Source organism: Rhipicephalus sanguineus, chromosome 1 (genome assembly GCF_013339695.2).
Source record: "Rhipicephalus sanguineus isolate Rsan-2018 chromosome 1, BIME_Rsan_1.4, whole genome shotgun sequence".
Classification (NCBI taxonomy): domain Eukaryota; kingdom Metazoa; phylum Arthropoda; class Arachnida; order Ixodida; family Ixodidae; genus Rhipicephalus; species Rhipicephalus sanguineus.
The window spans coordinates 274,600,885-274,628,044 of record NC_051176.1 but is presented as its reverse complement, the minus strand read 5'-3'; the positions used below and the strand labels follow the sequence as shown (position 1 = coordinate 274,628,044).

The 27,160-nt window shown below is 48.2% G+C and overlaps 1 protein-coding gene and 1 non-coding gene across 2 annotated transcripts in view; one reads left to right on the top strand and one right to left on the bottom strand.

The window, feature by feature from the left end:
- LOC119379000 (frizzled-5) overlaps nucleotides 1-27,160 on the top strand; it is a 73,960-nt gene that overhangs the window by 10,200 nt on the left and 36,600 nt on the right. The window lies entirely within an intron of this gene.
- Trnat-cgu (transfer RNA threonine (anticodon CGU)) lies at nucleotides 19,462-19,535 on the bottom strand. Its single transcript has one exon. It is a non-coding gene; the product is annotated as a tRNA-Thr (tRNA).

Here is a 27,160-nt window from a genome sequence, read left to right as displayed (position 1 = left end):
TCTACCGTCTTCAGTTAGGGTGATATCGGCGTAATTTCGACTCCAACGCGTAGATCAGAGCCACCATTATCTTTAGAGACCAGATTCGTCGCGACGTGACGTGCAGGGGCGTAGCCAGAAATTTTTTTCGGGGGGGGGGGGGTTCAGCCATACTTTATGTATGTTCGTGCGTGCGTTTGTATGTGCGCGTGTATATATACGCAAGCAAAACTGAAAAATTTCGGGGGGGGGGGTTGAACCCCCCAACCTCCCCCCCCCCCCCCCAGGCTACGCCCCTGGTGACGTGGTTATCTCGAGCAATTGTGCATACAAGTCTTTGTACTAAAACTTTTGATGTCGCGTTTGAATCCGTGAGTACTGTACATATGTTATATACTACGCGCATTTTGAGAATGCGTATAGTGAAGAGCCGCGCGCTTATGAATAACAGTGACGAAATCAGAGACGGCAGTGCGCCCGTCATCTCCGCTTGTCACCCACTTTCACCGAATGGAGTGGCTGCAACTTTCATATTTTAATTTGAGCTTCCGTAACACATCTGATGGACGCGTGAACTATAATACAGCGAATGGAAAAAGCAGGCAGTATGCGCTTCTACCACCTCTTCTGTCTGTTTTGCCACGGGCATCATATTTCATGACGTCTGCGATCGGGACAGACATAAACGTGAAGGTTAAATGACCATTTTATTGTACTCACTTGGTGGTTTGCTGTTTCTTTGTGTATACCGAAGAAGTAGGATACCTTTTTCCAACTTTTCCTCATTTTCCCATACATCTATGTAATGCTTCAGTGTACTGGGTACACACGCGTAATCGGACATCGGAATTAACTGGGCGTATACACTGAAAACATACGCTGTATATGTTTGTAGCGCATACGCTCCCGCCCTTAGAACATGTCTAACTTCTCGTTTCCTTTCACTCCGCTTGCTCTTCTTCACTCTTCAAAAAAGGTAGTAGTACTTGCTAACTTTCAAGTAGTAACTGCTTGTCACATATGTTACTACCTTGTTAGTAAGTGCAGTTAGTAACAGCAAGGGTAGTAACTGTTACTACCTTTGCCGTTACTAACAGCAATTAGTAACTGCTACTACCCTAGCCGTTACTAACCATAGGTAGTACACTCTTAGAAAAAAAAGTCCGCATATTCACTAACTAAATACTAACAGTTTACTTGTCACAATATACACTAGCCTCTTAGTAAGCGAAGGTAGTAAAATGCAGGTAAGTGGAACTTGCTACCTAGCCTAGTGAGTGAATAGTACTAGCTCGAATGACTAGTCTATTACTAAGTTGTTAGTAACCGCGCTAGCAACTTACTAACCGTATTAACTCTACTACATTTAGCCAATTTGAGGTTTACGCCTATTTTGTTTATATGTGCGTGTGCATTGCCATATAAAGATGATTCTATTACAAAAGTACCTAAAGAATTAAAAAAAAACGAAGTGGCATTGTTCTCGTACATCAACTAACGGTCGCTAATTACTTCATGTAATTACCATGGTAAGTACACATCACAGCAACATACATAGAGGCATGAATTGATCACGAATGAGAAAACACACGCAAGCGCACACACAGAATATCAAGACTTTTACGTAGCCGATATCTACTCTAGCAGTGGCTTGAAGACTATTTATGCTCCTACTTTGGGATAGCACGCCCTGTACTGGTTAGCAACCATAGAATTTAGAATAATAATTGATGTTTTCTACACATTATCGTGTGCCCTTATATTTGCTTATATGCGTGCCATCACGTAGCACGAAACTTTATTTCCAAGGTAATCAATAAAATTATAGTTTGTTCAAATTTTGCTAAAGACCGTCACGATTACGGCAAAGTATACTGCGCATCTACGAAAGATCTGGCAAAGTGGGTGGCTAGTAGTTACTTAGTTAAAAACACCAAGTAAACTTTCTGCTTAGTGAAGGCAGCACTTTACGACCTTTACTAACTGCTGGCTAGTAAACAGATTTCACGAAGGTAGCAAAATACGTTCGAAACTAGTAAATGCAAGCATTTACTAACCATTTACTAACTTTTTATCTAAGAGTGTAAAATAAAGGTTGTAAGAAAAAAAAGGTAGTAACCGCAACTAACATGTTCATTTTGCCACATTATTTGCCTACTGTTAATAGTGGTCAAATTCATAATGTCACATTATGACACAACTTTGGGGTAATCTTGCGCGGAGAGTCGTGAACGATAATAGTACACAGACGTAACAAGTTCACTACGCGACAATACTTCATAAGCGACTCCCGCAGTATTTATAGCCCCTACTTTGGAGATGCGTGACTGGTACCGGTGAGCCCACGTGTTTTAGGATGAATTATCACAAATGTGGACCTTGAGTACTATACCCTACTACGTGAATATGTGTGCTTGGGGACGTAGCACAAGACTTTTTTAATCAACCTTGCTAAAACAAGGTTATGTCATGTCTATTTTTTTATAAAACTTCCATAACAAAGCATTTTGTACAGCGGCCGATACAACGTACTAAACTCACTAAAATAGCCTCAGTGCATTTGAATGGATTTCTGGGCTAGTACATAGGCAGTAAAAAACTAATAATAATCATTTCTGAGGTCTTACGTGCCAAAACCACGATATGATTATGAGACACGCCGTATACAGTGAGGGACTCCGGATTAATTTTGACCACCTGGGGTTCCTTGCCATTCGCCTGCCATGTTAGTTTGTTGAAATTTATACAGTGTACTAAAACTCGTATAGAACTTGCTTATAGTTCATTAACTTTTGCTCCTCCGTTTTCACAATAGCAGAATGATGCTTAGAAGTCGCAGTAGCGCAGTTTTAAAGATAATTTTTCTTTTCTTGATCCATGAACATTTTCTTCGTCAGTGTCCGATTAAAAATGATATGTCGGGACGTCTCCAGTTATAGATTAATACAGCAATATTAACGTGTAGTTAACGGCCGGGTAGCATAAAGGTAGTAACTGTCCACTAAAGCTAGTAACGACTGCAGAAACTGCCTATTTGCTCCCAGTTACTTACTGTGTACTAACGTAGGTAGTAAACAAGTAGGAAAAAGTTACTAACGGTAGCGCTAGTGACTGTTTACTGACGTAGGTAGTAACCAGGTAGCAAAATGTTACTAACGGTCCAAGAGAGTTAGTAACCGCTGCAGTTACTACCTATTTGCTTGCAGTTACTACCTTTCTACTAACTTTTTTTTAAGAGTGGTCGTGACGCGTAATGACGCATGTCGGTTGAAGGTATACGTTTCCATTCTCCTGAATGCTTCGAATTCGATCCCCTCACTGTTCTTTGCGTTTACTTCTCGTTTACCAGCTCCTGTTAGAAGAGTAAGGAGTTAGTTGCTAATTAGCGGTCCTCGCTTGTTACGTCCCCCTTTCGGCGAACCTTTCCTCCCGAACACGGATTACCGGGCCCGAACTACCACTTCCCTCGCTCACGGGTGGAGTAAAAATCGGTGCCGCCTTTTACAATCGGCCGCTATCGCAGTTTCGCTCGCGGCTGTCATACGGGAGGACGCCTTGAGTGTGATAGGATCTTGTTTTCTTCCGTCGGACCCACTCGTCTCGGGGTTTCCGTGAGCGCCGAGACGCGTGGCGTGTCGTATGATGAGCCGCTTGGGGGTGGTTGGCCGGGGGTGGTGTGCAAACAGCCGCTCTGCCGAGGGCCGGGCCCGTGGCTGGCTGTCCGCTAACGACCATCGATCGCCTCCGAGGCGCGCAACCCGTCCGGGCTAAGACGGCCATCCATATCTCGGACGACAGCGGGGGCCAATTTCCATCTCGCGTTTTCCCCGCACCGTCGGGAAAGCGCTTCCGCACCCCGTCGCACTCCCGGATCGGTTGTACCTTTCCACTGAGAGAAGCAACGCCTCCTCGCTCCTTCTTCGAATGTTTCTTCTCTTTTTACTGCATGAGCTACTGACATATAGTTCATGAACCATGCGAACACTACGAAAATATTGCAGAATAGAAAGCTTAAACACAGAAGAAGAAATGCGGACGTAATAGAGATACAGAAGACAACAAAGGGTCGAAATTTAGGTAGGTTGAGGAGAAAATAAGTTTTGTAGGGAGCAGAAGGTCAGATGTGGTGCACGGGTGACCGAGCACCCGCGGCTGACTGTAGGTAGGCATCGCATAATAGGCTGTCACATTGTCACCGCACTGCACGCACTCAGGTGTAGCACGAGCACCTATGACCTTTCATTCGTTCCCGCGCTCTCTCTCTCTTTTTGCTCTGTTGCGGCTATTGAAAGCTTGTCCTCATACGAGGCGAGGCGTTGGACACGCACGATGTGTCAGCCCGGGCAGCGCTTGGTGATGTGCACAGGCACCTACTCCCAACTTTTTCACTTTCAAAACCATACGCAAAAGTAAAATACACCTAACTTTCAATGTGAAACTATGGTGGCTAGAGGTACCGTAGTGAAACATACGCAAAACTTGTCGAGCAAGTGCGCGCTCCGATATCATACGAGGTAGTACATGGCTTCACTTTTCCGCGCGTGCCCTTCACGAATCATTTCAGCAGCTCGATTGCATCAGTGTTATTTAGCGTATCGACAGCAGTGGCGACCAGTGATATAGTTGAAGCGCACCGAAAATCCACCGACGAGTGTATCGCTCGACGAGAAACGCACTTTAAACACGCATTGAATGATTTATCTGGACGCCCCAAGCCTTTTACACGTGGTAGTGGAGATCTGAGGATTAGTTTTGACGAGAGCCTTCTTAAGATGTACAATTGGAATTACATCTCTACGACCTGGAATCGAACCCGCTAATTCGTGCTCGGCGGTAGAACGGTGTATACAGCCTTAATTATTCGCAGGAGCGACTGAAAAAAAAGTATTCACGGTAATTTTATAGTCACCCATCGCAAGCATCAAAACAACGAAGTATCCAGCGTGTCCTAAATTTAAAGCAGGACGGAGCACGTGAAGAACTTTCCCCGAAACAAAGGCAAAGTTTCTTTGACGTAGTATACATTTAATGCAGTGTTGTACCGTGCAGACCAGGTCCCCGTCTTCTGAAAAACACGTGAATCCTGATGCTGAAAATCCATTAGCGAAGGAAGCCGGACAATGGCGAAGAGCACTTATCAAGAGCCTCTCGAATACTTGTCAGCATTGCTAATAATAACCGCATGCATATTACCCGAAGGCTGGCGAGTTCGCCTCGTGCACACCCACCCGTCTTTGGCGCCGAGCGTGGCTTTTGTTTCAAACATGTCGTTCAGGCCAGGCTGAGAAAGGTGATGCGAGCCACTGGTGCACATTCGCGAAAATTTGAGACGCCCTTCGGGAAGCCCTACTTTCCGCGCGAGGTCCGGGCGGGGGAGTCGGCCGGCCAGCGTTATAGGTTAATGGAAGGCCCACGCCGCGAGCACGACCCCAAATGCAGCGACGTTGTCTGCGAAGCGCGTCGCAAATGGGAAACGGACACCGGAAGTCCGCGGCGGTGCGCCCCATGGACTGGCGCATTAATCTTGCTTCAGTGACGCTCCATTAATACGCGGACGTCACGCAGTTCATTACTCATTAGGGCGTATTTTCTAAACATGCCAGCCGAGAATGCCACGTGCACAAAAAGAAAAAGCGAGACTTGCGTATACGGGATGGCTTTGCCTGTGTCTGCGTGTGCTTTTTGTACGAGTGCATCGGGAGGAGAAAGGGAGCTTCCGGGAAAAGCCTTCATGTACTGAAACATGCAACAGCCTCTCGGTGTAACGCAAGGAGCTGGGAGTTTGTTTTTTTATACCCTTGCAGCAGCATCGGTACAATGGCTCCACGAGCGGTGGCTGCGGGCGAACAGCGCTTTATCTTTCTGCGTTATTTTGCCGCCATTCATTTTTCTCGGTTTTTATATGTCCCCGGTTCGCCGCAGTGCGAAAACATGCAAGCAACACGCATCCGGAGATCACATTGCTCGCTGTCTGCGTAAATAAATAGAGATACATGACAGGTTGATGACGCGCGAATGAATGCGTAGTCGCTTGTCCATTTCAACCCTTCGCGAACATGCGGGGCACTATATAAACTGAGTTATTTTCTTTAATAACAATAATAATTGTTGAGTTTAGCGTCCCAAAACCACGATATGATTATGAGAGACGCCACAGTGGAGGGCTCCGCCTGGGGTTCTTTAACGTGCACCTAAATCTAAGTACACTTTATTCTCTTCGAATACACACGCATATTGGTTTATTGATTGATTGCGATGTTTTCGAAATATCAAAGATTAAAAAAACTACTCAATATTCGAATAAAAGTAAGATCAGTGCGCGCAAGTTATATTACATGATAACAAGTATCGTCAGAAAGATTTATTAGAAGATTAGTAGTTTCAAAGTTAGCGCTACGCACACATACACAATATGTGGCTGAAGTACGTTAGTGTCAGTGTGCTATAGTTGGAAGTGCATGTATTATAAGCACAGAGCGTGGGAAACACAGTGTTATAGTAGTATACAATATAATTGCCTTGTGAAGTCATAATCACATCTTGACGCCGTAAATAGATCGTACATGTGCTGATAAAGGGGCACCTAGAAGTTTTAGAAATGTCTTGTTATGTTTCTTCATTGTTGAAAGACAGTGAGGAGAGACAAATCTATTTAATGCAAGGAAGACGTTTCCGACCGCCTTTGTTTAGTCGCTGGCATGCTAATAAGCAAGCATGGTAAAGGCGATTGAAAGAAGATGTAAAGAGCGAAAGAAAAAAAAAGATGGGCCCGGTGATGATTTACCTATCAAACGAAGTTCGATGCATTGCGTGTAAAGTGCATGGTGCGCAACTGAATGCAAGTGGAGTCCTTCTAGTATGTACAAATAATTTCCTCTAAAGCCTGTCAAACAAGCCAGCGTAGCACGCTGTTGTCGGTTTAAGCGTTGCCTGCCGCGAAACCAAAGCGGGCGAAACGAAACTGTTACGACAGGGAAAATCAGCGAATATTCGTGGTTTATTCGAATGTCGCCACAAGATGTGCGCCCATATATATCAGCTTTAACGGAGATCACGAACCACGAGAGCGGGTCTCCTTGACGCTCGTATCGCGTCTCTGGTGGTTTTAGTGAGCAACAAAGAAGTTTTCCTGATTAAACGGATATGTTTTGGGACGTAAAGCTCCCTGTGTGGGTTTGTTTTCTTTCGCTTAGGAAGAAATTCCTCAACGTGAATGAGACGCTTTTGTAGGCGCTCGGCCTGACATTGCGAGATTACTCCGCAACATCCGCGCATTTCGTGTGCGCTGCGCATGCATATATCTTGAATAAATGAGGCGGATAGGTTTCGAACAATAAAATGCAGCCTTCCGATAAACTTGATTCCGGCGTATGAAATCGGCGGCCTCGGAGTATCAAGTACCCTGGCTCTTCTTTTCCCCTCTTTTCTCGAGATGATGGAAACTTTGCTCGGAAGTCATGCCCACCTTCAACTGCGCGCGGTTCTTCTTTCTTACGCGTTTAAATCTTTCCTACGGTTCGTACGCTCTCTTTTATTTTAATTACCAACTCAGGCAACAGCTCTTGCCGAATACATATGTGGGACACACGCCGTACTTTATAGTAGAGAAAGCTTTCGCGAGGCGGAGATTGCATTTACTATTTGCCGACGCATTATCAAAGTTGCATATAGAGTCCACGAATGGAGTGTTCGAGCACTCGGTAAATAGTTCTTGCTGCACGTATACGCTGCGGCCACGCGAAATGAGAAAATCCTTAAAGTACAGCGGGTGAAGGGAGAAGTAGTCATTAAAGTAATATCTGGGGTTATGGACGTCGATCAAGTTATTTCACTTTGCATGCGTACACCCTTTTACAGCAATAAGAATAGTAACTTTAGTACTGTCAGTGCATAGGCGCCCGAAAGCAGGCGCTATTCGGCCGGTAAAATAGCTAAACACTGGTCTTAAGTTTACGATATTTTGAGAGCAAGTGCAGTGGGGGACCGTGTCTTAATTTTTGCTACGTATGACTCTTTAACAAACATTGAAATTGCCGTACATGGACATTTGTCTCTGTCATAGGCTTTCACATGTGATTGGCGTGTCCAGGTATTGCGCCGCTTCCTCGGGCTAATCATGTTGCAAATGTCACAACTGCTGCGCCACCCACCGCTATAATGGAACGGTGCTGGTTCGGGCTTCGCACGCGGGTTCGAAATTCCGGGCTTTTATAATATAGTCGCTGCGTATTATTTCCTTCTGTGACACACGGAGCATTTAAAGTGCAACTCCGGTAATTCTTCAATGCCAACGGCTGTCAGATTTATACAATGTTCTCGTTGGTACTTCGAAAGTCTAGCACGCAAAACGGTACGACTGTAAATTATTTAGATTCAGTTAACAGGAATTTAAAATGTTCTGATACATGCTCTCGACGTGCACGCTCTGCCGTTTGCGATCTTCGTTGCAAGAACCCTTCTTAGGCATGTAGGCGCAAGAGTGTTATAAAGCGCACAGACTATTCAATGAAATCGCGCATAGTGGCTTCTTCGACTTTCTTAATTTTGTGATGTTCAAATTTCGTGGAAGCTATTGGTGTCACAGAGCCGTACTATACGTTATAGGGCGCTAAAATCAGGGCCGGCGCTGTGCCGACGGTCTTCGCAGTAACGAGTTAACAAAAGGCTCGAACGTCATCACTCGAAGGTGGCCCTCCGAGATACAGTTCAAGTCCATTTTCGGTAATTTTTTATTTATGCTGTGTTTCTAGGCAAACAGACACTGTGAACGTATGACAGGAGGATCTATGTGTAACCTTAGAAAACCACTTGTCCTGTAACACGGTAAAAAAGAAAATGCTGAAGCTGTCCTTCAGCAGTTTCTTCCTACTTCTCTAACCTATTCCTGTCGGCCGTGTACACACTGCAGGCGGCGGCGTAGAGTGCGCGAGTCATTCGCACTCAGTGGCGGTATATACGTTGGGAGACGAGCCGCGCTGTTCGGGCAGGCAGTGCGTGGTGGGCCCCGCGCGTGTTGTCTGCCCTAACGGGAGCGCGCATGCAAAGCAGGAGGGGCTCGTCCCACGGCTCGCGGTCGTTGGCACGGCGCGAGCGCGGCGCCGACGAGAGCTAGAGCCCCGAGCCAAGCAGCCCCGTCCACGCTTATATCGATAAATCGATTGAAGCAGCCCCAAGACCCGAACAGCTCGGCCTTTCTATCGGAATAAACGTCCTTCTTCTTGTTGTCAATACCGCCCGCTACGTGCTTCGTCTTCTTCCAGCGCGCCGCTTTAGTTTGAAACACGGTGGGCGGACCCCCCTTCAGTGAGCGGAGAAAACCAACTCACGGCTGCCTGGAGATGAAAAGGAAGAAATAAAAACCAAGCCCGTCCTCTTCGTCGCCCCATCCTCGCTTTCTTCAAATGAATGTGTCGTCCCGGGTTTTCCCGTTTGCCCAAGTTTCTATCGTCCACGCAGTCGCCTTCTTGGCTTGCTCGAAGCGGGGCCCCTCGGGCGACTTTCTCAGATATTGGACATAAAAAGCGTTTCACACGGATGACGAGATGATCGATTGCGCTCGTGAACGCCGAGAAGAGTCCGCGACGCCGGATGCTGCGAGCGCATTGGCGAAGGCGTCGCGACTCTTAAGCAGGCATCCACGGGCGTGCCTGGCGCGCGCGCAGCACACTCCTCCGCAGTGCTCCCTTCGCTCAGCCACCAAAACATCGTATTAGAGAGTCCACGCATAAGACAGGAAGAACTGCAATACATTTGCAATGTCTGCGCATCCAGAATAAGCTAGGAGGCAGAGTGGCCCTGCAGGAAGGCGCACGCGCATACTGAGCGTGAGCTTAGTAAAACGGATGTGCTACGTTCGCCACGTTAAGGTTATTGCTGTTTTCTGTCTACTTTGCATGAATATCAGTGCAGAAACAAGACTTGTGGGAGAGCATAAGTACGTCTACGAAATGGGACGGAGTACGAAAATTGAAAACTGCTATACAAGTCGTTGTTTCACTTGCAGCGTTTTAACCACGCATTGCTCGTGCCTTGATGGCGGTGCGCAACCTTCCTTCGAGAGTGGCACAAGTGTTCTAAACGCGTCCTTGAATAAACACACACAGAATGGCAGGAATCCAATGTAATAAATGTAAACTTAATGCGCGCGTTGTTCCGCCTCTTTCACGACAGCCTCCTGCATTCACGCCAGCAGCAGTGAAAAACCGCGTAATGTTTTCTGTTGTTTATCCCGTGGAGAGGTTAGAGACGCTCTTTTCTTATTCGTCTTCGGCGACATTTTGAGTTGAGGGGGCCTTGCGCATTGTTAGAGACGAAACTTGCGTTCCATATGGCATAGTCCGGATGAAACGCTAGCTGATCGAACGAAAATCCACTTGGTGTCGAACATTAATGCTAAGTCAAGTTACATTGCTCACATCTACATTGATGACCAGAACTGTCCTTGTCGAGGCGGCCACGTGAAGCATTGTCACGTTCGTCAGCAATGTTGTGCTAACAGCGGTGGCAACGTGAAAAGAAAGAACTTACGAGTAGCTTTCAACAACTTGAGTATCACGTCTCGTTTCTGATAGGCATGTCTTGCACAGCGTGACTACGAACTGTTACCGCGTTATAGCCTTATCGAAGATGCCAAAGGTCAAGTAGCGAAAACAGAAGCCGACCCTGCTGCACAGACCCTTAAGCTAAACATACAAGACTCCGGTAATTTTCAGATCTCTGCAACCACATTTCTTATGAGTGGATGGCTGTGTGTAAATTGCAAAACTACCTATCTTCTTGTACAAGTGATACTGTTTCCGGCGTGAAATACCGGTGCGGTGCCAAGAGAAGGGTACGCTGCGGATTCGCTCGGGGTGTATACGAGGAGACGCGCTGCCAACAGGCGCATCGTGTGGCTCAGAGCCCTTTGTTCTATTGTTGCACAGACTGTTTGCTGGCGAACACCGATCAATCAGGTGGGGCCATTCAGTTGCCGCGCGATCACAGCCGTTTTCCGGAAAGTATTCATTCTAAAAAGACAGGGCGTGCAAACAAGGACACAAGAAAGAAGTCAGGACACCACAGGTGTCCTGACTTCTTTCTTGTGTCCTCGTTTTCCGGAATAGGTCCCGCGGTGCATTCGATGGAGCGTCGTCAGTCGTTTCTTGTTTCCGTTGGTTGTGAGCTCGTCGGTTGCCTGGGGTGATGCGGCTAAAAGCAGCGTATACGTAGGCAAACCCCTATAGCTTCCACCTCGTCGTGTATAGCGCCTGCATTGGTGTACGTATGCTCCCTACAGGGATTCCTATCGCAACGCTATCCGGTGGACAGCCTGTTGTTGACGCACATGTTGCGGTGTACGATGCTGTGCATCACGGAGATCGCTTGTTGGGCCCTCGCGAGCTTGTGTTTTTTTCTACGCCCGACAACGTGTTGCAACTCCCCAGAGGGCCGTATTCGGCGCCTGGCTTTGACGCCCGCGTTTGTGGCGCGCCGCAGTGTAGTTCCGTGAGCCGTGGCCACCAGCTATGTACTCTAGCCTTGATTACCTCATCGCCTCACTTTGACATCAAGCGCTATAGATCAGTGCCATACACAAGAAGCGCTCGCGCGGTTTGCTTCCGGGCATCCACCAATCACGAAGTGTTACAACTGAAACTTAGAAGAATAGTGGTTTGGGCTGGCTGGTTTTCCACATTGTTAAGGTGGTGCAGCGTGAAACAAGGGAAGCAGGACAGCGCGAAGCAGGATAAACGTCTTTGTCGTTTCTCTGTGCCTTGTCCTGCTTCGCGCTGTATCACCTTGGAAAAGTTAAAATTGCAGGCCTAAGCTATCCTTTGTGGCGCAGCCTATATACCAGGAAATCATAATCGGGTTTCATGAGGTTGGCTGGTAATTGATTAAACCGCCTCGACCCACCAAAGTACATAGGATGTCTTTCTCTCTATTCTTTCTGTAATCAATTGCGATACTGCGGCAAGAGGGAACTTTCATTCTTTCCACTGGAATTATAGTGTAGGGCCATTCTCTTTAGACGCGCCTTAATTAACATAATACAGTGCTCATGCAGGCAGAACATCAGCGCGAACCAGTAGATCCCGTCCCGTCTCCAAGCTACTATAGAAAAGCGAAACGACTGATGCACGGGAAGAGCGGTTGTTTAGCGAATTCCGCAAACAGTAGTGTAACCCAACGTGGCCGACGTCTTCAAACAACGAGCCTTCTCTACATTCACGCAGGCGTGATACATTTGTCACGGCTCAGCGTCTCTCTTTGTTTCATCGCTTTGCAAAGGGAGACGTAGGCATGGCAGAGAGACGCGTGTTCCTATAGTGAGAGGCGGCTGAGAGGGGGAAACCGCGGGCGACCGGCCGCGCCTGCGGGAGGCGCCCGCAGTATGCGCGTCCTGATCCATATAAATGGCCCGGGGTCCACGCGCACGCGCGCCTCGCGGCCGAAGCGTAAACCCGGAGGACATAGGCGAGGGCAGTCTCTGTCCCGTGATGGAGCACACTGCGCGCCGCGGGCCCCCTTTGTGCGACACTTGCGGCGGCTGGCGCGACGCGCGCGCGCTTTCCCTCCGCCAGGGACCCCATCCATCGCTCGACGTGGCCGCCACCCGGTCAGCTGCCCGCGTCACCTGGGATTGAGGGGCGAAACGGTCGGGAGCCGCCACAGAACACGCTTTTCAACTCGATTCGCCCTATAAGGTCGCAACTGTCGCGACTTCCACGACACATGTGACATCAGCGAGCGCACTGACCGATATAAACCGCAGAAATTGGCGAATCGCCGCCGGTGTGCGACACACGATGCGCGCTGGCAACGTAAACTGCGATCTGAGCCGAGCTTTCTTGGCTGACGTCCAGCGAAGCGCCCGACCCTGCACATTCGTTAAGCCAACAGGGGCGGACGTGCAACGTTGCTCGGGGAAAATCGTTACCAAGAGTGCTGGCTCGCTTTTTAACATACATGACCGCTTTTCACGAACTGGACGATCAATGTTTGTTTGTTTTGTGTGTGTGTGTTAAGTATGAACTCCTCATTCTTCATGCTCTTTCCCCAGTAAAGGGTAGCCAACTGGGCCCAGGCTGTTCAGTCTCGCTGCCTTTGCCCCTTATGACGTAAGCTCTCTCTTTCTCTAGCCCGCAAGGGCCGTTTAGGGGTGGCGATGAAGTGGTGATAAGCATCACATATTTGCCACTTTAAAAAGGCGTAGATAGTGAAAGAAACAACCGACAGTGGTCGTTGGAGCTCTTTTCCTTGTCATCATACGGTCACCATCAGCCGTGTCTGCTTCGGCCACGAACTTTTCAGTGACAGTCACAAACGATTTTTCTTCTTTTTCCTTTTCTTTTCTCTTTTTGTCTTCGGCGTACCCAATAAGCGAGGCATGCCGGTTGAAAAGCAAGAGTTCTGTATGACAAAGCTGCCTTCGTTCCTTTAATTCTGCGGCCCATGCTTTTCCGTGCAAAATAACGCAAGGCGTTGAAGCGCAGTAATGCGTATACGAAGAAAAGCAAACAGACGCGGAAGCGTAACCACAGAAGCTATTGGATCAGGTAGATCCGATTTCAAATCGCTATTTTTGGTGCACGGTATTTTCTGCTCAGCCCTATCGATTACCATTCAGCTTCATCGGTTTAAGAGCGCAGTAGACAGTGTCGCGTGACTCGTGCATTGTATATCTCGCACACCTGCATCTTCGCTTTTTCTTTATTCCTTCCTTCAACTCTTCATCAAGGCATCCAGAAACTTAACAGTTCATATTTAGCGTTTATCCGCGCTTCACTAAATACCTTCAAGTGTTAAATTCGCATAAACGGTTTACGAACCAACTGTTCAACAAAGGATTGACAAGGCACCTCTGTATTACCCTGTCTGCAAATAACGATTTGCAGTATACTTCTTTGGTAGGCAAGTTCAAATACGCACATATTCTCCAATCGTGTATCTATTTGATCAAATATGACAACTGTGCTCAGTATGAAGACTTCTTTTTTAAGACTATAGTCAAGATCAGAAAGTCATCTTTTCTCCTGAACAGAAACTGATGGGCTCGTTGGTTTAACCACGCGTTTAAGCACACGTGAAGAAATACACACACAGGCACTTAGTTACTCGGGTTCTCTTCAGCGCCTGTGTGTGTGTTTTCTTCACGTGCGCGTGAACGTGTCTATTGTTTATGTGCACTGCTTAATCGCGCGATTCATCTGCTGCTTATTTAAAACCACATTCTATGGTGAACGAAAGCGCAGCAAAACGGCAGACACGTCATAGGGGCAACTGTTTTCTGAAAATTTGTTTACACACGGTATATGATGCAGCCTTCTGAAATAGAAGGAACTGAAATTATTTGAGGTCTGAGGTCCGTCGAGAAGGGCAATGATGACGATGATTGGTTGGCTGTTTATTAAAGCTAAATAAAAATAAATAAGTAAAAGAAAATGAAGCCAAGAAAATGTGTCTAGGTCACTGTATACAGATTTTTATTTGAGCTTGTAGATCCTCAGTGTTTGTGGCGTGATCTTACCTGTGTCTTTTCAACTTTCTAACATAATCACCGAGAACCTTGTAGCTCTACCGATCGTTATAGTGTGCTTAGTGATACTAAAGGGTTATGTTAAAGAGCCAGAAAAGTTAAAAAAGGGAGGGGTCATCGGCGAGAGTTATTTTTCCAGCTCCTGGCAGCGGTGGCCGCATTTTCGATGGAGGCGAAAATGCTTGAAGCCCGTGTACTTCGGTTTAGATGCACGTTAAATAACCACAGGTGGTCGAAATTTCCGGAGCCCTCCACTACGGTGTCTCCCATAATCATGGCGTGGTTTTAGGATGCTGAACCTCAACAATTATTATGATCATTATTTTTCCAGCTAATTTCGCGCGCACTGGCCTGTGATACGAAAGACAACAGATGGCGGAATTCACTGAAAAGCGTCTGACTTCACCATTGCTTCACCAGAAGGCATTCCGCTCTCTCTAACAGCATACTTGAATGAGTGGGCTGCTATAGGAAGGAGTCGTGTCCCGAACTAAGCGAACAATATTTAACAAGTTCATGTCGCATTTGAAAGACACATAAGTGCCACACATTTTGGCCGCGTCGACAGACGCACTTCCTAGCGGATATGGGCAAAGGTAAAAACATAATAGATACACTTAGAAGATCCAACGGTCGCAATTTAAACTGCAGAAGGCATTTCCCTATGAAAGTGCACACCATTTCGGTAAGGGCCTTCATGATTCATTGGTGGGGCAGAGTTACATTTTGATACCGCTTCGAGGGTAACCTGTTTGAAAACTTCCCAAGCCGATTGCCGCTACCGAAGTAGAGACAATGTAGGACCTATGCTTCGATGTCCTCCAATTAACTGTCGTCACTTTGCAGTGAAGCCCAGGCCTCATGTTCGCGCTTAATTCTGCTGTCTAACGTTCCTGTCTTTCCTTTGCCTTTCTATGCCTCCTCTGCCGTAACTTTTCCACTCTCATAGCTCTGTCTAAAAAGAAAGAAACGAAAAGAAGCGGATAATTGAAATCGGTAGTTGTTGAACATTGTACCTCGTCTCGATGGGAGGTAAACACTATTGGCAAGGAAATTCACAAGGCCGACCTGATTGGTGTAGTGAACTTAGCGAACAGGTTACGGTGAGCCAGCTCAGTGATCGAGTCTTCCGTGTATGGAAGCCGAAACTTACTTTGATCACACCACATTACTTGACGTTGTGTATTTCTTTTTATTTTGGTTGGCGGTAGTTAGCTTCTAAACAAGGGGCGCGCCCTCCTCCTTCGCACGTCCGCAACACGGCCATTGCGCGCAGTTTCCTTCTTCTTTGGGCCACTCATATTGTTATGCACCACAGTGAATGCCACAGTGGGCGTTATCCGTGTTACTTCAAGCGAGTCGAGACCGCCTTCCGATGACAACCCTTGCGGCAAAAAGGGACGCTCGAGTGACGTCCGCACCGAGTCCCGGGCCGAGTGTTTGCTTGCGCGGCCTACGTCGGCAGGTGCGCGGCGCCCACCAACGGCGAAAGCGGCGTGCGCGCGCGCTGCCGTCGGCGACATGATAAATCGGCGGGCATTCCTCCCGGTGCGATTGTTCTCGGGACCCGCGTCGAGCTATCGATCGCCGCGGCAGTGGGGGGTGTGCGGCGAGGAGGAGAGGCCCGGTTTTAATTATCTGTAATGCCGCCATTGCGCGCCTTGTATCTATCGCGTGGGCCGTCCGGCGGCACCATTCGGGGTGCCCCGTCCGCGGACGACTTTCGAGCTCCCGTTTTCGGCTCGTTTTCGTATCGGGCGTAATTATGCGGGAAACTGGAATTAAGCGAAAGATAAAAGGAGCGCGCGCACCCCCCATACATGGCAAGCTGTAGCCGCCGCCTGAGAGCAGCGGAGAAAAGAGAGAACGGGGGGCCTAGGGGACACAGGCTGGACTTTTTCTCGGGTCCCCTTCGTTGGGAGAGATAGGCGACACCGTTCCACCGGTTCTTCGTACCAAGCGCCGAACGAGTTTCGAGCGAAAAAGGCGCCTGAGTGCATACGACGCTCGCACAGGCAGATAAAAAAGGCCGGCGGCTCTTAACCGCCTGTGCGCTTGATTCGTGCGAATACGTTGGTTCTTGTTAGCGCGCGCCAGGCCAGCGAAAGCATGAAATTGTAGACAGTGTCAAAGTTGGACAGGCGAGTAGAGCAAGTAGAGGGAATGTTGAAGCACTTGAGTCACCAGCTTGTCGTTGGGCGCGCTATCGAAGAAGGTGACTTGCGTGTTACTACTTCTTCTGCTAATAATAATAATAATAATAATAATAATAATAATAATAATAATAATAATAATAATAATAATAATAATAATAATAATAATAATATGCCAGTTGCAATAGAGAAAATGGGTATATATAATTGTATAATACGATACGATATGATTATGAGAGACGCAGTAGTGGAAGGCTCCGGAAATTTCGACCGCCTGGAGTTCCTTAACGTCCGCCCAATAAAGAAAATATTAATACGATATGTAAGAGAATCTGCATTACAGAGCTCCGTGTGGGAACTCAATACTACGTGCTACAGCCGAGGAAGGCCAATAGAGAGCTTGAGAATTGGGGACCGAAGACGCAGGGTCCCCAAGCTGCGTTGGGTAGGCTGCTCTTGCGTTCGGAGGAGCGGCAGAGTTTGAGAATTGGGACAAACGCAAGCTGCATGGGGTGAAACGCACGGGGCACCACACGTGGCGAAATTAAAATCATGCGAGACGCGGGTCATACCGCGTCGTGGACCGCGCTGCGTCTGCGTCGTCTCGTTGGCGACCCAAGACGTCTTGGGGACCCACACTAGTTTTCGATTTTTTGGGTCTTGAGACAACGCTAACGCAAGAGCCCAAGAGTGGCTTGGGTCCTGCGCATGCGCCCTGGCGGCTCTCATACTTCTTGGGTCCCCAAGCTCTTTGGAGCCCCAGTTCTCAAACTCTCTAATGTCTCGTGCAGCCAACGCAATTTGAATGTGTGCAGGAAAACGCTGGCACACAATCCAAATCCTACCTTCACGAAGCTCCTCTTGCCTGACAGCGTTTGTTTAGTGACGACGGCGCACGAGCGTTCACAAATCGTCGCCGCACTTATCGTGGTACCAAGACAATCGCCCCGGTTATGGTCAGTTGCGCTAGGCACTTTAAGTTAAAAAAAAAAAAAAGCTTCGTGAAAACGAGCCCCTATTATTTGAACTGCGTAAAAAGCGTTAGAAAATAGAGCCATCAGCAGACATTTACGACTACGCTGGACGTTTATACGGCTCGTTTAGCGGTCGTTTAAGAGGTGGAGCCATTGTGAAGGGCTTTCGCGAGTCCGGGCCTGTTAACACTGCGGAACATCTGTCTTCCTGAGCAATTGTTGCATTAAAACGACCTCTCTAAACGAGACCTCTGTCCATAGAAAAGCAATACGACAGCTCTCTGCTGAGAATAAAACAAATGACCTAATCTGGCCAACCCATCCAATGCAACCAAAGGATTCGCCTTTAATTTATTTTTGTCTAGTATATTGAAGTATTGCCACATGCGCTTGCCGTTTCGTGCACGATCTTGAGGAGCCATTTGAGCAGAATGCGTCTTTTTTGCGCATTCTCCATTTCGCGACACCTTAGTGGTGAGTAGTGAGGTTTGCCCAATGTGTGTGGCGCTCGCGATTTGCTGCGTACGGACGGATGTATCGCCTAGGCATATACGGCTTCGTTGTAAAGAATATATATAAAAAAACAACTAAAGAGTCAAGCACGTTCGCGTAAAATTGAAATGCGCCTTGTCTGAAGAATGGCGAGCTGAGTGTTATAGACGCGCTTAATTCAACAGCCACCGACAGATACAAAGAGTGGTCGAACAAGGAGTGGCGCTGGAGCCAATGTCTTGCAATGGGCGCGTCTTCAGAAATGTGAAAAACGAGTCCCCTTGTCGAAACGCTGTCTCCGCAGCAACATTTCTTGGTCGACCGATGTCGATCACTTGCAAGTCTGCCTCTTCTTGGGGTCCTCTGTCTTGTCTAAATTCAGTAGCGTTACAGTGCGGTAGTTTCGTACTGACAACGTTCCTTATCAAAATGTCCTTATCTTTCTGTATTGACCAAAAGGGCGCGCCTGCGGTGGTTATCTTCAGTGGCATACACGGGCAGTGCGCCATGTTTGTCGACTACACATGGTGATTATAGTCCAGGGTAAATAAGACGAGCAATAGTGACACTGTGTTTCTATACCAGACAGCAAACCGTATCGACCACGCTACCCATAATTCCAGACTGTACTTAAAATTATTACGCTCGATAGATGAGATGGAAAGCTTAGCTTGAGTTTGGCAGCCTCTCGGACAATAAATAGATGCGTGCGCGCTCCCCTAGCCGTTACTGGCAGCGTTTGCGGATATGCTATATACAAATAAACGTAAGCAATGAGAGAAACTTTCCTTACGTCTGTGACAGAAACGCTGCTCACTGAATAAGCCTTTTCCCTAGATTTTTTTTTTTTTTTTATGTGTGGCCGCTCGTTCATTTGTTTCTTTCGTTTGCTTGCTTATTTGTTTGTTTGTGCGCATGCGTGCGATCATCACGCTAATGCATCGTCTGCTGTTACACCCATTTTCTCCCGTTGCTCTTATAATACCGAATTTTTACAGCTAGCAATACTCACTGCCCTGATGTGGCATTAAAGGGTAAAGAACTATATATACGAAAATGCTTTTCGAGTGCTCATAGCATAATAGTTTAACCAATAAACTGAGTTGTGTTTTGGTTTATTAGCAATAATTTGTCAGCTTCCTTTCCTAATATTCATGAAAACGAGCAGATAATAATAATATCTGGGGTTTAACGTCCCAAAACCACGATATGATTATGAGAGACAAAACGAGCAGATAATGCAGCCAAGGAAGGTATAGGGGGTTTTAACTGTACTGTGTTAAGTGCATTGTGACAGTTGTGATATAGATGTGATGAAAGGAAAGTGGACATAAAGACAACTTGCCGCTGGCAGGGACCGAACCTGCGACCTTCGGATTACGCGTCCGATGCTCTTACCAACTGAGCTGCAGCGGCGGTCGTCCACTCGTCCACCCAATACCGGGCCCGATAAGTGGACGAGGGGACGACCGCCGCTGCGGTCGTCCCCTCGTGACGATTAACACAACTCTGCACCGGAGCTCGACTGGCGATTTTCTCCATGCAATATTTTCATTTGAACATACTTTTTTCCAGCTAATGAACCACCATTCGATGGTCAGCGCCCGTGTTAACCGCCTATTTGTGGTTTTTCATACATATAGCGCTGCCGTTTCTTTCTTTCTCTCTTTGTTCATTGTCAGGAAACCTGTGTGTTTTTCTTCCAAAGCTTTCTACTCCCACCTATAGAGTGAGGGAATGCGAGTGGCTATTTGAATAAAAACTAGAGTTTGCCGATGGCACGGCACTGTGTATATGCTGCAAGTGGCTCGCAGAAAGTTGGCTGATGACCAACTGTAGAGAATGAGGGAAATAACCAGGTTCTGGCTACTCGCAGAAAAGGGATTGAAAGATGAGAATAATGTCGCACTTTCTCCGTCGTGCCGTTCACCACAAGCGGATGGCGCAATGAATCTTAACGACCTCGGAGAAGAATCATACCGATCACCACTTTCGACACGATAGGCACGGATGACAGGTGGCGATTGGAAGAAATTTCGACAAGTATACTATGCAAGTTGGAAAGTTGCGAAAGTAAACACTGTCGGCCTCTTCGGTTTGTCGTTCGTTGCTGACAGCAGGTAGCAGCGGGCGAGCTCGCGCCGCACATGTGTCGCTGTCGCCGAAGCGGTCGGCGCGCCTGATTTACGCGGCCAGCGTCACCGACAAGGCGCTGCTAATTAAAGCAGCGCGCTCCGGCACATGCGCGATTAGAGGCACGCGCGGCGGCGTCGGGCTGCCCCGATTTATCGGCCCCACTCTTCGAAGCGACTCGCCGTTCCCTCTCTCGCCCCAGCGCTCCGTCGTCGACTCATTTCCCGTAATTTGGCGGCCCCGCCCCGGTCGTTTAGCGGCCGATCGGCAGCCGCCTGTAATGCATGCGACCACTCCGCGCAACACATGTGCCGGCTTGCATACGAACCAAGGTGCACGGTGACTGGACTGCCGTGGAAGCCCATTGTGTGTTCGGAGTGCCGGCCCTTGGGTGACGCCAGCAGGCGGTGAGGCCTTAGCGAGGAATGAGGGTATACAAGGCGGCGCGATCAGGAAGCAGTCGCCGTTTACTGTTGGCTATAGGAGTGTTGTGTTTTCATTTTCATAAGTAGTGCTGCTGCTTTAAATATATAGGCGTCACATCGTTGTTTGTTTTTTATTGTTGTCATCGTCAGTTACTCATATACTTATTTATTTACTTAATTATTGCCGCCAATTTCTACACAGCAAACCTATAGTACGTATATCAGCACAGACATGTACAAATGTGCACTGCTATCTCTTTCTTTTCCTGTCGGGACACTCTCGGGACAGCCACCTCGAACTACTTCGCTGTTAAACTTGCCCGCTCAACTTCCAATTGCTTTAATTTCTAGTTTCCTGTTTTCCATTGAATATATATATATATATATATATATATATATATATATATATATCGCGCCTCCTCGGGATGATAGTTGTTTGCACACTTAGAAGCTTCAATTTGCCCGTGGCCTATTACGATGCGCTATTTTCAAGCGCAGCAATGAAATACACGTCGTTTCAGATGCTGCCCCAACTCGACATGCATCGAAGCTTTGTGGATTCGGTTTTCCTGTCCACTGGGGTAGATCTGCTTTATTTGCAGTACGATCCCCGTGACGGCTTACATGATTACTTTCTTCAACATGTGCACCGCGGCGCAAAAAAAAAAATGAGGGGTAAGTGGGTGGGGAGGATGAGGAGCAGGGGGAAAATTGTAGCCAATGAAAAAATTACACCATCTCCCGCTAAAGGGGATCATGAGGCGATGCGAAGCCGGAGCACTTGCACGATCGCGTTCCGTTGGCGTTCATACCGACCTCGCGTCGTGGAACGCGAAGAGGGACGCTACGCGCGTCGTATCTTCCATCTAGCCTGGCCGTTAATTCTTACAGGGCGAGCGGGGAACGCGGTCGACAGGCGGGCGAGAGGGGGGCAGCGTAGAAGAGGAGAGAGAAGAGGAGGGGACGCGCATGCGCTCGAACTCATCGTGGCGTTGCGCAGGAGAGAATTTAGGCATGTCTAGCACGCGTTTCAGAGGAAGAGTGGAAAGGGGGAGGGGAGAGGGGTATGGGAGAGGGCATGTGGAGAGGGGGAGTGGAGAGGAGGTGTGTGGAGAGGGTATGCGCAGTAAGGGCGGTCACGCCGCACACCACCACCACCACCACCACCGGATTGAGCTCCGCCTTAAGATACTTCGCATCTAAAATGCCCGTGGAAGACTCTATTTCAGCCGATGAAAGTGCTTGATTCTAGGCAGCTGTGAGGCAACAAACTATTGTAATCTTTTCGTCGAACGTTTACCAATCCCCTCCCAGGTTTCGCAAGGAAACGGGTGCATTCTGTGCCAGGTTCGAGCATACAAAGCTTAAATGGATGAAAAAAAGAAGGCTATTGTTCGATCGTTGGCCGCGCAATGAACTTGTGGACTCAGTCTCTTAGTTCTATATCGTGCGCCCAAGATGAGAAAACAACTCCGAATGTTTCGGAGATGCACTGTTCCTCAATATTCTGACAGTACATGCGCTTTTTCGTTGTTTATTTCAGTGAAGGAGCCGTTGGTGCAGGGAGTTATATTGACTTCAGCCTCTAGGATATTCTGAGGTCTGATACCCTGTTACATTATACAATACACAGAATGCAGATACGCACGTAAGTTCATGCAGCATCGCGGGCATTGGATGCACGGAGCGTCCGTCGTTGGTGACTGACCTATTTCATTTGCGTGTGATATCGAGTCATCTTTGTGCCGTAGGCGTCTCTGGCCAAGATTGTTTGCGTGCACGGTCTCTCGCTGGCGTGTTTCCAACGGGTCTCATTGTACAGAGGGTGGCTTAAATTGACAGCACCGATCTTGACGCCCTAGTTTTTCGTGAGTTGGCCAAGTCATCCATTGTTCTTCTGTATAGCGCCACTTTATGGCAGTTGCTTATCGGTCGTAATAGCTTACACTCGCGGCAGCAGGTAGCATGTCTCATGACCATGCGATTTGGCTTCAGCGGCCCGTAAGTGCCAGTGAGGAAATTGATTGAGGTTATATTAAAGATATACGGAGCATCAATGAACCGCTTGTCTACAAAGAAAAAAAAAGGGCCACAGGTCAGCATTTGTATCAACTTGGTGATATCAATAGAACAGTATTACAAGATCATATATCGGTTGATATTTATGCTGCATGTGGACGTTCACGCAACTCACTACGGATTGACAATGAACATACTTATTGCTATGTAATCATGCATGCACGCACACGTGCATATGACCCCTTGCTTTATTACAGCCACCTCGACACGGCACGAACTCTATAAGCGCCTTAACCGACCTCTGGCACGACGGTCTGTTAGGCAGACTAGTCCTACGCGTCCCCATCTTCACCTCTTTCTTTCTTTTTCCTCCTCTTATCTTTGTTAAGGTTGTATGCAGCAAACCAGAAGTTTATCTTGCGGTTAATCGCCTCGCTTTTCGCATCTCATTTTTTCTCGTGTCCGTACAGTGTCGTGGAATGCATATGGCAAACTAGTGCTCTCTTTCCCATCTACCATCCGCCCTTGCACTGTCATGCAACCGCCGCGGCATTTTCCTGCCACTGGCCTTTTGCGTCACACTAAGCCGTTGCTTCTACTCTTCCGTTATGTTCTCGCCCTGACAGTTGCTCCACCGAGGACACGTACTTGCTTACATCGCCTAAGGCAAATTTATTAATTGATGAAGGCAACTGCATTGAAACCTTTGCAGCGAACAATGCCGGATTCACTGCAGATGGCCAAGTTTCGATTTGCACGAGTCTGTCGCACTCAAGAATGACAGAAAACAATGAACACACGTTCGATGGCGTTGCTCACTTTATTGAGAAGTAAGATGGCTGCCTCCTCGCTCAGCGTCTTGTAACATTTCTTCCTCAATATGACCAGGTGCCTTTCCGCAACAACTGCTGCGGATACCGGAACGACTGTCCCATCTCCTAGACTTGATGGCAGCCACTCCATTGCAAACGCGAAACGGCACTTTTCCGCAGCCTGGCGGGAAGAAGAGCGTGCCAGTGCGAGCGCAGTGGTTGGTGCCGGTCGGAAATCGAGACTTATGGATATGCATCGCACCGTGCCGCCCGCAAAACAAGCGCGGTCACGAAGGAAGAAACAGTCGGAGCTTCCCGCCGGGGCACCAACCAGAGCGCGCACCAACAACAGGTTTATGACCGGCACCGGGAACACACACGCACTGTCCCCTGACGTATGTGTGCGCGCGCAATTGGATGCGCCGATCTCTCGCGGCCCGCCTTGACCATAACTCAGCGCCTCCACACCGCCGGTGGACTCTCTCCGCGGTGAGACGTGAAAATAGGAAGCGGCGCGCGACGCGCGCTTTTACGGCCCCCGCGGGTGCACTGGCCGGCTTGCGGTGGTTGGCCGCCCTTATTTCACGAGGCTCGGCCGTGGGCGACGCACAACGCACTGGAGTCGCGTCCCGTACAGCGCCCTGGGCGGTCGTTGCTCGGATGATCGCGACGATTAGGGCCTCCCGCTTGGCAGCCAAGGTGGCCCCGCTTCCGTTGTCCGCGTCGAAACCGAGCGGCAGACGCGTCAAAGAAGAAATCTGTCACCTCTCGCGAGCCCATTCCTCCTACAGCAACTTTGTCAAGCTGCGGCGTTTCAGAAACCGCGTGTCTACTTCCGGTGCAGTCGATCAAACTTTATGGTAAAAAGCAACCAGGCCCGTAGCCAGGAATTTTTTTCGGGGATGAGGGGGGGGGGATCACTTGCTGAAAACCTTGACTATTTGAGAAAAACACCTATTTTCATTATTTATTTTTGGTAAAAACACGTACTTCAACTCTTAGGCATCCTTATCTGTAGCAATTATGAGACGCACATATACTAAACGCATGCTCATAGAAAGCTATAGGGTGGAAGGAGGCTGGGCACTGCCGCTGAGAGGGGCACAACGCTTGCCAACTTGTGGGAGTATTCGCCGATCAAATCTGAAGCAACACAGCTCTGTCATATGGCTCAGTCTCTATTTTTGCACCAACCAATGCGATCTCTTCCCGCCTTCTCTTCGGGTGAGGGCCGCGCACTTCAGCGGAAGCAAAAGCTCGGCCTCCCCGCGTCTTTCGCGCGGCTCATCACAAAAAGCAGCTTCAAGTAGTGCGGCCACTTCAGCGCTTCGGGAAAATCGCGCGACGGCGACGGGACGCCGTCGTATAGTATAAAGAAGCGGCTGCAGTTTGCACAATGACTCAGCCACACAGATGCAACTTGAAACTTGGTGCCGTGATTGTGCTTGTCCGGTGCTGCGTTCCAACGCGGGCACGTGTTGTCTCTCCCTTCTGCTGCTTGCTTTGCTTTATGTAATTATTTTTCATCAACTTTAGTAACCCGAGTTCAATAGGCGCGAGCAGGTGATCGGTGTCGCCCTTACGCTGATCGTCCAGCGCTGTCTGGCCTTGATCAGTTCGCAGTTCCAGTAGCGCTCGTGCGGGCAGCGGGCGTTATTTATGGGTTTCAAATTGAAATACAAATGCCTAGCGCTTGGTCAGCTACTGGCTAGACGCCGATGTCACAATGCATGCAGACACGAGTATATATTCTGCGCATGCGTACTGGCTCGTCCCCTCGCAGTTGGTTTTCTTGCGAAGAGTGATGATACGTATTGGCCTGCATTCACAAAAATCTTTTACGATATCGTAAGAGATTTTTGTGAATCACAAAACCGAACCGTCTGTTTATGGTTTGTGACACGAGGTGACCATAGCTATAACTTCGACTTCCGTGGTCTCCAGAATTCCGAAGCAATGTTCGCTGCTCCGCGTGCTTCCGAACTGGTCGCGTTCAAGGGCCCCTAAACAACCGCAGAAAATACAAACTATATGTTCTTCTCCTCTGCATGGCGTTTCCCGTCTTTTCGGCGCACTTCGTGACGCCAACACGGCGATTCACCTGAGTCCGTGAGTTTTCGATTCGTTGATAGCAGAGGGATATCGGTTTTGATTTGTCTGCTAACGTCATTTTCCATGCAATCGCACGCCCGCTTTCCTTGCCGTCTGATCGCTCGGTGGTCGTGAGCGGTCAACTTATTTCACCTCGCGTAATGGCTTGTGTATTGCGCGAACGGACATAGCTATACCGGCTATACACTATGTCCAGATAGGCGCAACGACCAGTGCTGACATTGTCTACGTGCTTTCAAAACAGATAAGCTGCGAGTAGATAGCGCCTGCAGGAAGAAAAGCGAAGGCGAGAAAGAAACCAATCAACCACCTTCGAGCCCAGTGAGTCCTCGGGGGGCCTTTTAAAATCTGTATATTTAACCATTTGCCACGCTTCCAAGTTTTTGAGGCATCGTACTGCGATAAAATGATTGGCAGGTATCTCTTGTAAATCGTAAAATAATTGTCAGCGCAACGGGTTAAACACGGACAGAAAGAAGAAAAGGACACCGCGCTGAACTCACAACTAAAGTTATTTTTTGAAAAGGAAGAACATATAAACAGGTCAATGAGTCATCAAGACCGAGCACATGTGTCGCAACACAGCATTAATCATGTCTTTTATAACCGATACTTCTATTCTTCATCTAGAAGAATGATTGAAGGATGACTTATGCACTTGTTGTTGCATCTAATAAAAAAGGGTTCGGCTATTTCACGCGTGCGCTGATCGACATGTCTATATTTGATAGTGGTTATCTGCTGGTGGGGCACACATCCAGATGATCTACAATGGGATGCCAAATGAGACGTGACAGCGGCACCTGAAAGCATCAACTCATGCTCACGTAGGCGTACGTTTGGCAACGCCCCGTTTGGCCTACTTATTCACCCACCAGCAGAGAACCACTATCAAATATAGACATGTCGATCAGCGCACGCGTGAAATAGCCGAAGCCTTTTTTATTAGATGCAACAACAAGTGCATAAGTCATCCTTCAATCATTCTTCTAGATGAAGAATGCAAGTATCTCTTAGACAAGGCATGATTAATGTTGTGTTGCGACACTCGGTCTTGATGGCTCATTGATCTGTTTATATGTTCTTCCTTTTCAAAAATAAATTTAGTTGTGAGTTCAGCGCGGTGTCCTTTTCTTCTTTCTGTCCGTGTTTAACCCGTTGCGTTGGCAATTATTTTACGATGAAGATCCACCAACTAGCCCAACTCGCGATTCTGCATCTCTTGTAAAAACAAGCAGACAAAAGCGATGCAAACTTTGTCGGTATCCTTTTAATATCATCCCGTTAGCTGAGGAGCCTCCCGAGTTTACCTGGCCGCTGCTCGCGGAATGCGAGCTCTGCCTCGGCCAGCCGCGGTGTTCTTGTGTGGCGCTGAGACCCACGGCTTCCAACACTGCCCCCCGCCTACCCCCCCCCCCCCCCTCCCTTCGCCATCCGCTTCCAAAAAGGCGTTGGTCTGGCTTCGCTGCAGGGCTGCTGGCTGCACGACGGCCGGCGGCCATCGACACGCGTGTACCGAATGCGGTGCGCTTCCCCGGCG